Genomic DNA, 13367 nt, shown 5'->3' with positions numbered 1-13367 from the left:
AGAAGACTTACACTGCGCTCCCTTCGGAACGACTTTTTGTGACTTCGTCAGACTTACTCTGCGTTCCTTAGAACGACTTTTTGTTGCTTCGAAGGATTTTCGATAGTCCGAAGGTCCTTTTTATTATCACAAACCTGTGAAGAAAACATATTTTTCTTGTAGGAATCAACGAAACTAATTACATGAAACCTAAACAATGTCCTTTATTACAAAAAATAAAACTGAATGAAAAAGATTGCTATTAAGGTAGGATATTTGTCAATAGATGTGTTTTGACTCTGGCACGGTGCTGTTGACCGTGCGAGCTTCGGACTGTTCTCTGAAGTCCCTTTGATGTGGAGCATATTGGCTCCCTTCTGGCTGCTGGCCTTGTTGCAACGGAGGTGGAGGCGGGGGCTGTTGCCAGGAAGCTGAAGGCTGACTTGCCGAAGCAGCAGAGAGTGCAGGATGGTTGCCCACATATTCTGGGATGTAGGGCGAATGATACGAAGCAGTGTGCATGACCTGCTTCGGCTGAGCCTGTTGCGCGGCAGCTTCGGCTATCTCTTTTTGCTTCTGAATGGTAACATGACACATCCTGGTAGTATGACCTTTGTTTTCACCACAGAATAAGCAAAATATTCTTCTGGGTTGATCCCCGAATCTTCCACCGAAGCCCCTGGCGCCTCTGCCTCTTGGAGCTGGTGGTCGAAAGGAGCTTTGCTGTTGCCCCGAAGCCTGTGAGGAGCACTGCGGTCTGTTCTGCTGACTCCCCTTATCATCATTCTGAGTGGAGTTGTGGATGGACCTGACATGCCTCGGATAGGATCTTCCTCCGAAGCCCCTGGTCATTTCGGAAAATCTGAAGGCCTCCTCCCTTCTTTGGCGAAAGTCATTGTCAGCACGAATGTACTCGTCCATCTTTTGGAGCAGCTTCTCCAGGGTCTGAGGAGGCTTCCTAGCAAAGTATTGAGCAGCAGGTCCAGGACGAAGCCCCTTGATCATGGCTTCGATGACAATTTCATTGGGCACCGTTGGTGCCTGCGCCCTCAAACGCAAGAACCTTCTGACATACGCCTGAAGGTATTCCTCATGATCCTGAGTGCACTGGAACAAGGCTTGAGCAGTGACCGGCTTCGTCTGAAATCCTTGAAAGCTGGTCAATAACATATCCTTCAGCTTCTGCCATGAAGTGATCGTTCCTGGCCGAAGGGAGGAATACCAGGTCTGAGCAACACTCCTGACGGCCATAACGAAAGACTTTGCCATTACTGCAGCATTGCCACCATACGAAGACACTGTTGCTTCGTAACTCATCAAGAACTACTTCGGGTCCGAATGGCCATCGAACATGGGAAGCTGGGGTGGCTTATAGGACGAAGGCCAAGGTGTAGCCTGCAGCTCAGCGGACAGAGGAGAAGCATCGTCGAAAACAAAATTTCCATGATGAAAATTGTCATACCAGTCATCTTCATTGAAGAAGCCCTCCTGATGAAGGTCTTTTTGTTGAGGCCTTCGGTTCTGCTCATCGTGGGTAAGATGACGGACTTCTTCAGAAGCTTCGTCTATCTGCCTCTGCAGCTCAGCTAGCCTGGCCATCTTCTCCTTCTTCCTCTGCACCTGTTGATGTAGCATCTCCATGTCCCTGATCTCTTGGTCTAGTTCATCCTCCTGAATCGTCGGGCTGACAGCCTTCCTCTTCTGGTTTCGGGCCTCCCGGAGAGAGACGGTCTCCTGGTTGGGGTCCAGCGGTTGCAGTGCTGCAGCCCCAGTCGCTGAAGCTTTCTTCGGTGCCATAGCGAGGGTCTATAGCTTCCGAAGGTGTTCAAAAAACTCGAAGTGGAAGTGAGTTCACCGGAGGTGGGCGCCAATGTTGGGGACTTGTTCTCAAATGCTAAGAATTAAGACCAAGGCAACATAAAAAGTGTTAAGTGTTAAAGTCCTTCGTCCTTCGAAGCATTATGTCCCTTCGGGAAATAATGAGTTTCGGACGAAGGTCATAAGAGACATACCTTCGTAAACATAACAAGTAATGACGAAGGATTCATATAAAGCATGAAATATAATATAAGCATCATCATAGAATCATTTCTATTTTATTAACATGGAAAAATAGAAATGATTTCAAATTACAAATGTACCTTCGGTCCTGAGAGAAGATAAAAAGTACAAGCGTGACGCAAAAGCAAATGCCAAGTCAGCGTGAACAGTACGGGAGTACTGTTCATCTATTTATAGACGCGGGACGCAGCCCACGTAAAATTACATTTATGTCCATTACATTTGTCAATGACTTATGGAAATCTAACAAGGTCCACGTAGTCTTTTCATCTTTAAGTCGGTTCCCCTCTCTGCTATCGCGACGAAGCTTCCCTGCGCACAGCTTCGGCTGTGCACCATCCTTCGTGGAGCTTGGTAATCAGCCCGTCCTTCGTCTGGTTCAGGCTTCGTCCTGACCGCACTTCATGTTCGTAATTCTGAGTCCGAAGGTACCTGTTCACATAATCCACTTGGAAAACATTGTCAAATCATGTTTTTGAGGACCTTCGGAGGACGAAGGCCCCCAACACCTTCTAAAATGATATCTCCTTTAGCAACATGATCTCTAAGGAAGTGATGACGGATATCAATGTGCTTGGTGCGAGAGTGTTGTATAGGGTTATTAGCAATTTTAACAGCACTCTCATTATCACACAACAAAGGTACCTTTTCTAGAACTACGCCATAGTCTAGAAGAGTTTGTTTCATATATAAAATTTGTGTGCAACAAGCACCTGCGGCAATGTATTCCGCTTCGGCGGTTGACAAGGCAACACTATTTTGCTTTTTGGATGTCCATGAAACTAGTGATCTACCAAGCAGATGACATCCCCCAGAAGTACTCTTCCTATCAATTTTGCAACCGGCATAATCCGAATCGGAATAGCCAATTAAATCAAAAGTAGCTCCTTTGGGATACCACAGACCAACGCTTGTGGTGTGCGTGAGATACCTAAGAATTCTCTTAACAGCGCGAAGATGAGCCTTCTTAGGATTAGATTGAAATCTAGCACACATGCAGACACTAAACATAATATCGGGCCTAGATGCGGTAAGGTACAATAAACTACCAATCATGGAACGGTAGAGAGTTTGATTAACAGGGTTACCTCCCTCATCTAAGTCGAGATGTCCATTTGTAGGCATGGGGGTCTTGATTGGTTTGCACTTCTCCATGTTGAACCTTTTCAACAAGTCTTTGGTATACTTCTCTTGTGAGAGAAAGTTACTGTTGGAGACTTGTTCTCAAATTCTAAGAGTTAAGAACAAGGCAACATAAAAAGTGTTAAGTGTTAGGGTCCTTCGTCCTTCGAAGCATTATATCCCTTTGGGAAATAATGAGTCTCGGGCGAAGGTCATGAGAGACATACCTTCGTAAACATAACAAGTAATGACGAAGGACTCACATAAAACATGAAATATGATATAAGCATCACCAAAGAATCATTTCTATTTTATTAACATGGAAAAACAGAAATGATCCCAAATTACAAATGTACCTTCGATCCTGAGAGAAGGTGGAAAGTACGAGCGTAACGCCAAAAGCGAAATGACAAGTCAGCGTGAACAGTACGGGAGTACTGTTCATCTATTTATAGACGCGGGACGCAGCCCACGTAAAATTACATCCATGTCCATTACATTTGTTAACGGTTTATGGAAATCTATTGAGGACCCCGAAGTCTTTTCATCTTGAGGTCGGTTCCCCCTTGTGCCATCGCGCCGAAGCTTCCCTGCGTACAGCTTCGGCTGCCCCCGACCTTCGTCTGGCTCAGCCTTCGTCCTGGTCGTGCTCCATATCCATAATTCTGAATCCGAAAATACCTGTTCATATAATTCACTTGGAAAACATTGTCAAATCATGTTTTTGAGGACCTTCGGAGGACGAAGGCCCCCAACAGTAGCCCCTCGCAATATTAATTTGTAAATAATAAATTCAGATTGCGATATGGACGAAGGCCTTGAGCCGAAGGTCCGAAAAAAACACCTTCCCTTTGCTAGAATAGCAACATTCACTGACAAGCGGGGCCTTTTAACTTTTAACGCCCTAGGCGTATAAATAAGAACACATCGTGAATTCATTTGGTACACACGCCTGCCTTTTGCTTCGGCCCACTAAAAATTTTTAGCTCTTGCTCATTGAGATTTGCTGGTCTTTTTGATTTCGAAGCTTCGGCCTCGGGAACAAATTTTTAGTGTTTCCGAAGATGTCTGAAGACAAGAAGATCCCTGCTGAGACGAAGCTGAGTCTCGAGGAGGAGAAGAATCTGGGGTTCCTGATAGCGATGGCAGAGACTAATACAGAGAAAATCACGAAGGAGATTCTCGAAGGTTTGTCCGAAGATACTGATGACAGCGACAGCTATGATGTGGAAAGTGATGGGGAAGAGGCCGAAGATCGACCGTGGCGACCAAGTCACTCAGTTTTTGGGAAAACAACCATCAAGCAGAGTCACATTGATAATATGAGGGGGCGATACTTCCGAGACATATCTATTGTGAGAGCTGATGCCGGGGAAAAGACTTCTCCCACCCCTGAAGAAGATGAAGTTGTGATTTTCCGAAGCCTCCTCAAGGCTGGGCTTCGATTCCCCCTGAGCAATTTTGTTGTTGAGGTACTGAAAACATTCCAAATCTACCTTCATCAACTCACTCCCGAAGCTATTATAAGAATGGGGATTTTTGTCTGGGCTGCGAGAAGCCAAGGTTTGGAACCAAACGCTAAAAGCTTCTGCAACATACACGAGTTATTGTACGAGACGAAGCCCTGGGGAAAGGAGCAATACCACAACAACTTTGGGTGCTACAGCTTCGGCGCCCGCTCCGGGTCAAGCTACCCTGTGCCAACCTTTCGGAAGAGGTGGCCCGGAGCCTGGATGTCTGAATGGTTTTATGTGAAAAATGATCTAACAGCGCAAAATAATGTCAAAAGTATCATTATGTACCCAATTTGGCAACGCTTCGGACTTCGAAGGCCGAAGGTTGAAATGGATGAGGCAGCCGAAGAATGCCAAATAGCCTTCGGCGCAGTCTGCTCCTTCATTGGGACAAGGGACTTGGTCCAGGAGCACATTGCCTTCAGGATATGGCCACTTGCGGAAAAGTGGGAAATGCCGAAAGAAACCATCAAAGAGTCCGACGAAGGCGGACTAGTCAGATTAAAATACACATTCAAATATGCAGATAAATTTATTGAACCTGATGATGACTGGCTGAAAAGCATTGAAACATTAAGTGATGAATTACTTGGGGCATTCTCGAAGGCTGAAAATACTGCACTATCAGCAGCCTTCGGAGGCCGAAAAAAGAAGAGATTGAACCGAGTGTTTGATGCAATCGGGTTCTTCTACCCTGATTATTGTTATCCCGTCCGAAGGCAAAAAAGGAAAAACATAACATCTGAAAAAGAAGAAGCTGGAACTGCTCCTAGCGAGCTAGACCCAAAAGGAAAAAGGTTGAAGGTCTTCACACACCGACCACGCCATATTGAACCAGCTTCGGTGCCTGAGTATACTGGAGGAACTCCTTCGGCCGCTGAAGCTGAACAGCCACTCTTATTGCCAGAAATTGCAGAGATGGCCGAAGCACCATCGACAGAAAAAATGGAAGAAGCAAAAAATCTGACTAAGGAAAAAACCTCAGAAACTTTAAGTCCTGCAATAAATATTGAAGCAGCAAAAATCCAAAAGGCTCCAATGGTGACCCCAAAAAGGAAAAGAATGGTAAATGTACTAGATGTCTTGGAGACAATTAAGTCTTCAAGCACAACTCCAAAAAAGAGTGTTGAAATTGCTGAAGCTTCCTCTGAAGCTCTGACACAACAAACTGAAGCTGAAGCTGGGCCTTCAGAGCCCTTCAGGGAAGAAACTTTGGAAACCGAAGCGATAAAAATACCAGAACCAATTTTAATTGAAGAGACTGACACTGCCATCCCCGAAGCGCCTGCCAGCATGTGTGATTACATTATACGACATGCTTCGGGGAAAAAGTTATCTGATGGAGAAATTCATGAAGCTAATCATTATGCCAAGGAGCTAAAATATCCAAAGGGGGCAATAATATTCAATGGGACAAATGAAGATGATTTTTTATACTGCCTACCGGATAATAAGGAACTATCTGTCTGTCGAGAAATGGCCAGGGGCATAGGCTTCCCGAAGCTCGAAGTTGGACTAAGCGCCATGACGAAAGAGGATCTCGCAGACAGCCTTGCGTACAACAGCTTGAAGGTACCGGAATTAAACGCTTGAAAAAACCCCCCCATTATTTTTACGCACATCATTCCTTTTTCCTTATTTGAATTCTTTTTCGTATAGGGCCTGATCCTAAGCAACGCGCTAAGAGCGCAGAAGGGCGCCGAAGATGAAAGTTATGAAATTGCGTTTAATAATTTACGCTCCGAAGTTATCAAGCTGAGAAATGAAGCTTTGGAAAAAGATAAAATTCTGCTTACATTGGTGGATAAAGTGAAAAAAGACGAAGCCGCTTCAAAGGCCCAATCCGAAGCTCAAAAACGCGAGATTAAAGATCTTCGGAAACAACTGGCTAGAGCTAAAGAGGAGCGCGCGCTTGAGGAAACGAATCGTGAACTTAGTGATTTTATGGTCAACAAATTGGAATCAAGAGTTAAGGAGCTTCGCGCATCGCAGAGGAAATGCTATGTTAAATCTATAGAATGCGTGAATAAAATTAAAAACAGCTTTGCTAGCGTCGGCGCCTTTTCCAGCGAAGAGAATTTTTCTCGAGGCAATCCCGAAGATCCGCTGGAATGGATTAGCCACGAAGCAGAGGCCTTCGAAGAAATTCTAAACAGCCGCGGCGACATATGCGCTTTTTCAGGCGCTAGAGGAATTACTTCTGTGTTAGAGAAGAAGGGTTGCGGGCACGTAAAACTTTTGGCTCAGTCCGAAGCTACCTTATGCTCCGAAGATATCAAGGACCCCTCGGCCGAAGCAAGCGTGGTTGCTGGCAAATTTTTTACTGATATCTGGAACGACGGCGGCCGAGGAATGGCACAAGAAATTATCGAAAGGAGCGAAAAAGGCATCCACGAAGCTAGGAAAGTGGCAGAGACTGCCGAAAAGAGTAGGGAGCCCGAAAGACAGTTAGGTACCAACTAGTCGTTCTTGTTGCGCTGTAATTTTCATTTTAAACTTTGCTCGCGATTTGTAAAAGTACTGAAGAAGTGTTCTCTACGCTCAGAAGCTGTTGGACGATCTCCCCACACAAAAGGGGATGAAGAAATTAATCAGATGGCCGAAACTATCATGGACAAGGTCGTTGACCAACTTCTGAATAAAGCCGCCGAAGCAGTATTGAGGGAAGATTAGGTGCTATTTGGAAAAAACATTTAAAGTGTAATCTATGCAACACTTTGTAGATTTGAATATAATATACAAGTCTCTTTTCATTATTGAATTCTTTACGATGCATGAAACTTTAAATACATACCACTTTTGAGCCTTCGGCGAAAAAACACCTTCCCTTCTTTTCATGCGTCGTGAAGAAGATAGCCTTCGTCAAAATTATTCTGATGAATGACATCGATGCCTCGTGAAAACATTTTCCGAAGCTATTTTCCGAAGCTATGCAACTTTGATATTGATCTGATAAAGCTCGCCCATGTTTCGTGAAAATATTCCCCGAAACTGTATTCCGAAGCTATACAATCTCAATGTTACTTTTTCAAAGCATCCCTTCGAAGGTTTAGAGTGTCCCCTTCTCTTGCCAAATGCGATATGATGTATGATGCTTATGCTATGCAAAATGATGTGATGATGTTATGTTATGCATGTGACATTTGTTCCGAAGATACACATAAAATATATTCGTAAGCTCTGCATTCCCTTAGGAACGTCTTTGGAGCTTCTTCGTCTTTTACTTAGACGGCATCAGCGTTGACTTTTCGCTGTAAGCCTCCCTTAGGAGCTTCTTCGTCTTTTACTTAGACGGTATCAGCGTTGACTTTTCGCTGTAGGCTCTGCATTCCTTTAGGAACGACTTCTGAGCAGAAAACTTACGCTGCGCTCCCTTTGGAACGACTTTTTGTGACTTTATAAACTTACTCTGCGTTCCTTAGAACGACTTTTTGTTACTCCGAAGGATTTTTAGTCCGAAGGTCCTTCTTGGTAACGGAAGAAATTTTAGGCTTCGGCAACTTAGGCCTGTGAATCAAATAAATTTTTCTCGTGGAAACAACGAAATTATTACATGGAAACTAACAATGTTTTTTGCTTCACAGAAAATAAAACTGAATAGAAAAGACTGCTATCAAAGGTAGGATATGTCAATAAATGTGCTTCGACTCTGGCACAGTGCTGTTGACTGTGCGAGCTTCGGACTGTTCTCTGAAGTCCCTCTGCTGTGGAGCGTATTGACTCCCTTCTGGCTGTTGACCTTGCTGCAATGGAGGTGGAGGCGGAGGCTGCTGCCAGGAAGCTTGAGGTTGACTTGCCGAAGCTACAGAAGCCGCAGGGTGGTTGTCTATGTATTGTGGTACATAAGGCGGATGAAACGAAGCAGTATGCAAAACCTGCTTCGACTGAGCTTGTTGAGATGCAGCTTCGGCTAGTTCCTTTTGCTTCTGGATTGTAACATGGCACGTCCTAGTGGTGTGGCCCTTGCCCTCTCCACAGAATAGGCAAAACAGTCTCCTTGGCTGATCTCCGAACCTTCCGCCGAAGCCCCTGGCGCCTCTGCCTCTTGGAGCTGGTGGCCGAAAGGAAGTTTGTTGTTGCCCCGAAGCCTGTGAGGAGCACTGCGGCCTGTTTTGCTGACTCCCCTTATCATCATTCTGAGTGCTGTGAATGGAACGGACATGCCTCGGGTAGTATCTTCCTCCGAAGCCCCTGGTCATCTCAGAAAATCTGAAGGCCTCCTCCCTTCTTTGGCGAAAGTCATTGTCGGCACGAATGTACTCATCCATCTTTTGGAGCAATTTCTCCAAGGTCTGAGGAGGCTTCCGAGCAAAGTATTGAGCTGCAGGTCCAGGACGAAGCCCCTTGATCATGGCTTCGACAACGATTTCATTGGGCACCGTTGGTGCCTGCGCCCTCAATCGTAAGAACCTTCGGACATAAGCCTGAAGGTATTCTTCGTGATCCTGAATACACTGGAAGAGGGCTTGAGCTGTAACCGGCTTCGTTTGAAATCCTTGAAAGCTGGTCAGTAACATATCCTTCAGCTTCTGCCATGAAGTGATTGTTCCTGGCCGAAGGGAGGAATACCAGGTCTGAGCAACATTCCTGACGGCCATGACGAAAGACTTCGCCATGACTGCAGCGTTGCCCCCGTACGAAGACACTGTTGCTTCGTAGCTCATCAAGAATTGCTTCGGGTCGGAGTGGCCGTCAAACATGGGGAGCTGGGGTGGCTTATAGGATGGAGGCCAAGGAGTAGCCTGCAGCTCAGCAGACAGAGGAGAAGCATCATCAAAAACAAAATTTCCCTGATGGAAATTATCATACCAGTCGTCTTCGTTGACGAAGCCCTCCTAATGAAGGTCTTTCTGGTGAGGCCTTCTGTTCTGCTCATCGTGAGTGAGATGGCGAACTTCCTCAGAAGCTTCGTCAATTTGCCTTTGCAACTCAGCTAGGCGGGCCATCTTCTCCTTCTTCCTCTGCACTTGTTGATGTAGCATCTCCATCTCTCTGATTTCTTGGTCCAGCTCTTCTTCCTCAAGCGTCGGGCTAACAGCTTTTCTCTTCTGGCTTCTGGCCTCCCGAAGAGAGACGGTCTCCTGGTTGTGGTCCAGCGGTTGTAGTGCTGCAGCCCCAGCCGCTGAAGCTTTCTTCGGCGCCATAGCGAAGGTCTATAGCTTCCGAAGGTGTTCACGAAGACTCGAAGTGGAAGTGAGTTCACCGACGGTGGGCGCCAATGTTGGAGACTTGTTCTCAAATTCTAAGAGTTAAGAACAAGGCAACATAAAAAGTGTTAAGTGTTAGGGTCCTTCGTCCTTCGAAGCATTATATCCCTTTGGGAAATAATGAGTCTCGGGCGAAGGTCATGAGAGACATACCTTCGTAAACATAACAAGTAATGACGAAGGACTCACATAAAACATGAAATATGATATAAGCATCACCAAAGAATCATTTCTATTTTATTAACATGGAAAAACAGAAATGATCCCAAATTACAAATGTACCTTCGATCCTGAGAGAAGGTGGAAAGTACGAGCGTAACGCCAAAAGCGAAATGACAAGTCAGCGTGAACAGTACGGGAGTACTGTTCATCTATTTATAGACGCGGGACGCAGCCCACGTAAAATTACATCCATGTCCATTACATTTGTTAACGGTTTATGGAAATCTATTGAGGACCCCGAAGTCTTTTCATCTTGAGGTCGGTTCCCCCTTGTGCCATCGCGCCGAAGCTTCCCTGCGTACAGCTTCGGCTGCCCCCGACCTTCGTCTGGCTCAGCCTTCGTCCTGGTCGTGCTCCATATCCATAATTCTGAATCCGAAAATACCTGTTCATATAATTCACTTGGAAAACATTGTCAAATCATGTTTTTGAGGACCTTCGGAGGACGAAGGCCCCCAACAGTTACCATCTTTCATTTGCTTGACTTGAAAGCCGAGGAAGTACGTTAGCTCACCAATCATTGACATCTCAAACTCCTTCGACATCAACTCACCAAATTCCTTGCAATGATAGTCATTTGTCGAGCCAAAGATTATATCATCAACATATACTTGACAAATGAAAATATCACCGTTATGTTTCTTTGTGAAGAGAGTTGTGTCGACGGTCCCGATCTTGAAGCCCTTTTCGATGAGGAAGTCGCGAAGGCGCTCATACCAAGCCCTTGGAGCCTGCTTTAGCTAGCCCATATAGCGCCTTGGACAACCTGTAAGCATGGTTAGGATATCTAGGGTCTTCAAATCCAGGCGGTTGCTCAACATATACAAGTTCATTTATGAAGCCATTTAAAAATGCACTTTTTACATCCATTTGATAAAGTTTTATATCATAGCATGATGCATATGCAAGTAGGATACGGATGGCTTCCAGTCGAGCAACCGGTGCAAAGGTCTCTCCAAAATCTAAGCCTTCAACTTGAGAGAATCCCTTTGCAACAAGTCTTGCCTTGTTTCTTACAATCACACCTTGATCATCCTGTTTGTTTCTGAACACCCACTTTGTTCCAATGATTCTTGCATCTTGTGGGGGCTTCTCCAGGGTCCAAACTTCGTTACGGGTGAAGTTGTTAAGTTCTTCATGCATGGCATTCACCCAGTCCGGATCCTGTAGCGCCTCATCTATACAAGTAGGCTCAACACAAGAAACAAAGGAGTGATGTTCAATAAAAGAAGCATGTCTATGTGATCGAGTAATAACCCCTTGTGAAGGACTCCCGATGATTTGGTTTTGAGGATGAGCTTGAAGTAATGATGAGTTTCTCCTGTCAACCACTTGGGAAGAAGATCCTGGAGCATCAACATCTTCGGCTTGTACCCTTGCTTGTTCATGAGAGACAAATGTATCTTCATTTGCATGCCTCTCATCTTTTTCATCATCTTGTGGTACATTTGATGAAGAAGGCATGTCAATGATTTGCACCTCTTCTTCATCTTCTTTTGGTTTGATAGCTCCAATAGGCATGTTCTTCATTGCTTCCCTAAGTGGCTCATCACCTACATCATCAAGATTTTCAAGTGCTCCTTGGGAGCCATTAGTCTCATCAAATTCCACATCATATGTTTCTTCTACCACGCCAGTGGCATGGTTGAATACTTGATATGCTTTGGACTTTAATGAATAACCCAAAAGAAAACCAATATCACAACGTCTTTGAAACTTCCCTAGGTGATGGCGTTTCTTGTAGATGTAGCATTTGCACCCAAACACCCGGAAGAAGGAGACGTCTGGCTTTTTCCCATTTAGCAGTTCATAAGGAGTCTTCGCAAGTAGCCGGTGAGGAAATAGCCTGTTTGATGCATAACAAGCAGTGTTGACAGCTTCGGCCCAAAACCTCTCCGGTGTTTTATACTCATCAATCATTGTTCTTGCAAGAGTGATCAAGGTCCTATTTTTCCTTTCAACAACTCCATTTTGTTGAGGTGTGTATGTGGCAGATACTTCATGCTTGATCCCAATTTCATCACAGTACTCATGAATGTTGGTGTTGTCAAATTCTTTGCCATTGTCACTTCTAATCTTCTTGATCTTGCAATCAAATTCATTTTGTGCTTTCTTGGCCAACTTCTTGAATATAGATGCAACTTTAGATTTGTCATGGAGAAAGAACACCCAAGTGTATCTTGAGAAGTCATCAACAATCACTAGACAGTAGAGGTTGCCACCGGCACTGACATAATTTGTAGGTCCAAATAAATCCATATGAAGTAGTTCCAGTGGCCTTGATGTTGACATGAAAGCTTTAGTAGGATGTGTATTAGCAACTTGCTTTCCAGCTTGACATGCACTGCATGGCTTGTCTTTTTCAAACACCACATCCTTTAATCCTCTAACCATATCTTTCTTTAATACCTTCTTGAGTGTGCTCATCCCAACATGTGCAAGCCTCCTATGCCAAAGCCATCCAAGAGAAGCTTTGGTGAAGAGGCAAGTTCTTAAGTCTGCATCTTCTGAAGTGAAATCCACTAAGTAGAGGTTGTTGTATCTAAATCCCTTGAATACCATTGATTCATCATCCATCTTTGTCACAATAACCTCTGTTGGAGTGAATAAGCATTGAAGTCCAAGATCACAGAGTTGACCCACTGATAATAAATTGAATCTCAAAGGTGCAACTAAGAGAACATTTGATATTGATAAATCATTTGAGATTGCCACCTTGCCAAGTCCTTGCACTTTTCCTTTTGAATTGTCTCCAAATGTGATTTTATCTTGCCCATCAACATTCTCATCAAGTGAGGTGAACATCCGTGGGTTGCCTGTCATATGTTGTGTGCATCCACTGTCAATAACCCAATGGCTCCCAACGGTCTTGTAGTTCACCTACATCCACAGACAATTCAAGCTTGAGTTTTGAGGGCCCTATATTGCATAGGACCAGTGACTCTCTCAATCAAGGACTTTGCAACCCAGATTTGTCTAGGTCTACTCTTGTTTGGTGGACCTAGGAATGTTACTTTGACCTTTCCATTTGCAACCTTTCTTAGAACATAATGAGCATTGAAAGCAAATGGTCTTGAGTGCTTAGGCAAGGGAGTTGGTGGTTTGGCTTTGCAGTTGTGGGCAAAGTGACCTTCATTTCCACACTCAAAAGCATTTGATAGGCCTGTGAAACTGCTTTGGCTTGTATTGAGTGGTAGCTTTCTTTTGCACAAACGCATTGTATCCAATACCACTCTTGTTGTTTTTCATGACAGTGTTCATA

This window comes from Zea mays, chromosome 1 (assembly GCF_902167145.1).
Source record: "Zea mays cultivar B73 chromosome 1, Zm-B73-REFERENCE-NAM-5.0, whole genome shotgun sequence".
Classification (NCBI taxonomy): Eukaryota; Viridiplantae; Streptophyta; class Magnoliopsida; order Poales; family Poaceae; genus Zea; species Zea mays.
Note: the sequence above shows the minus strand (reverse complement) of the source record.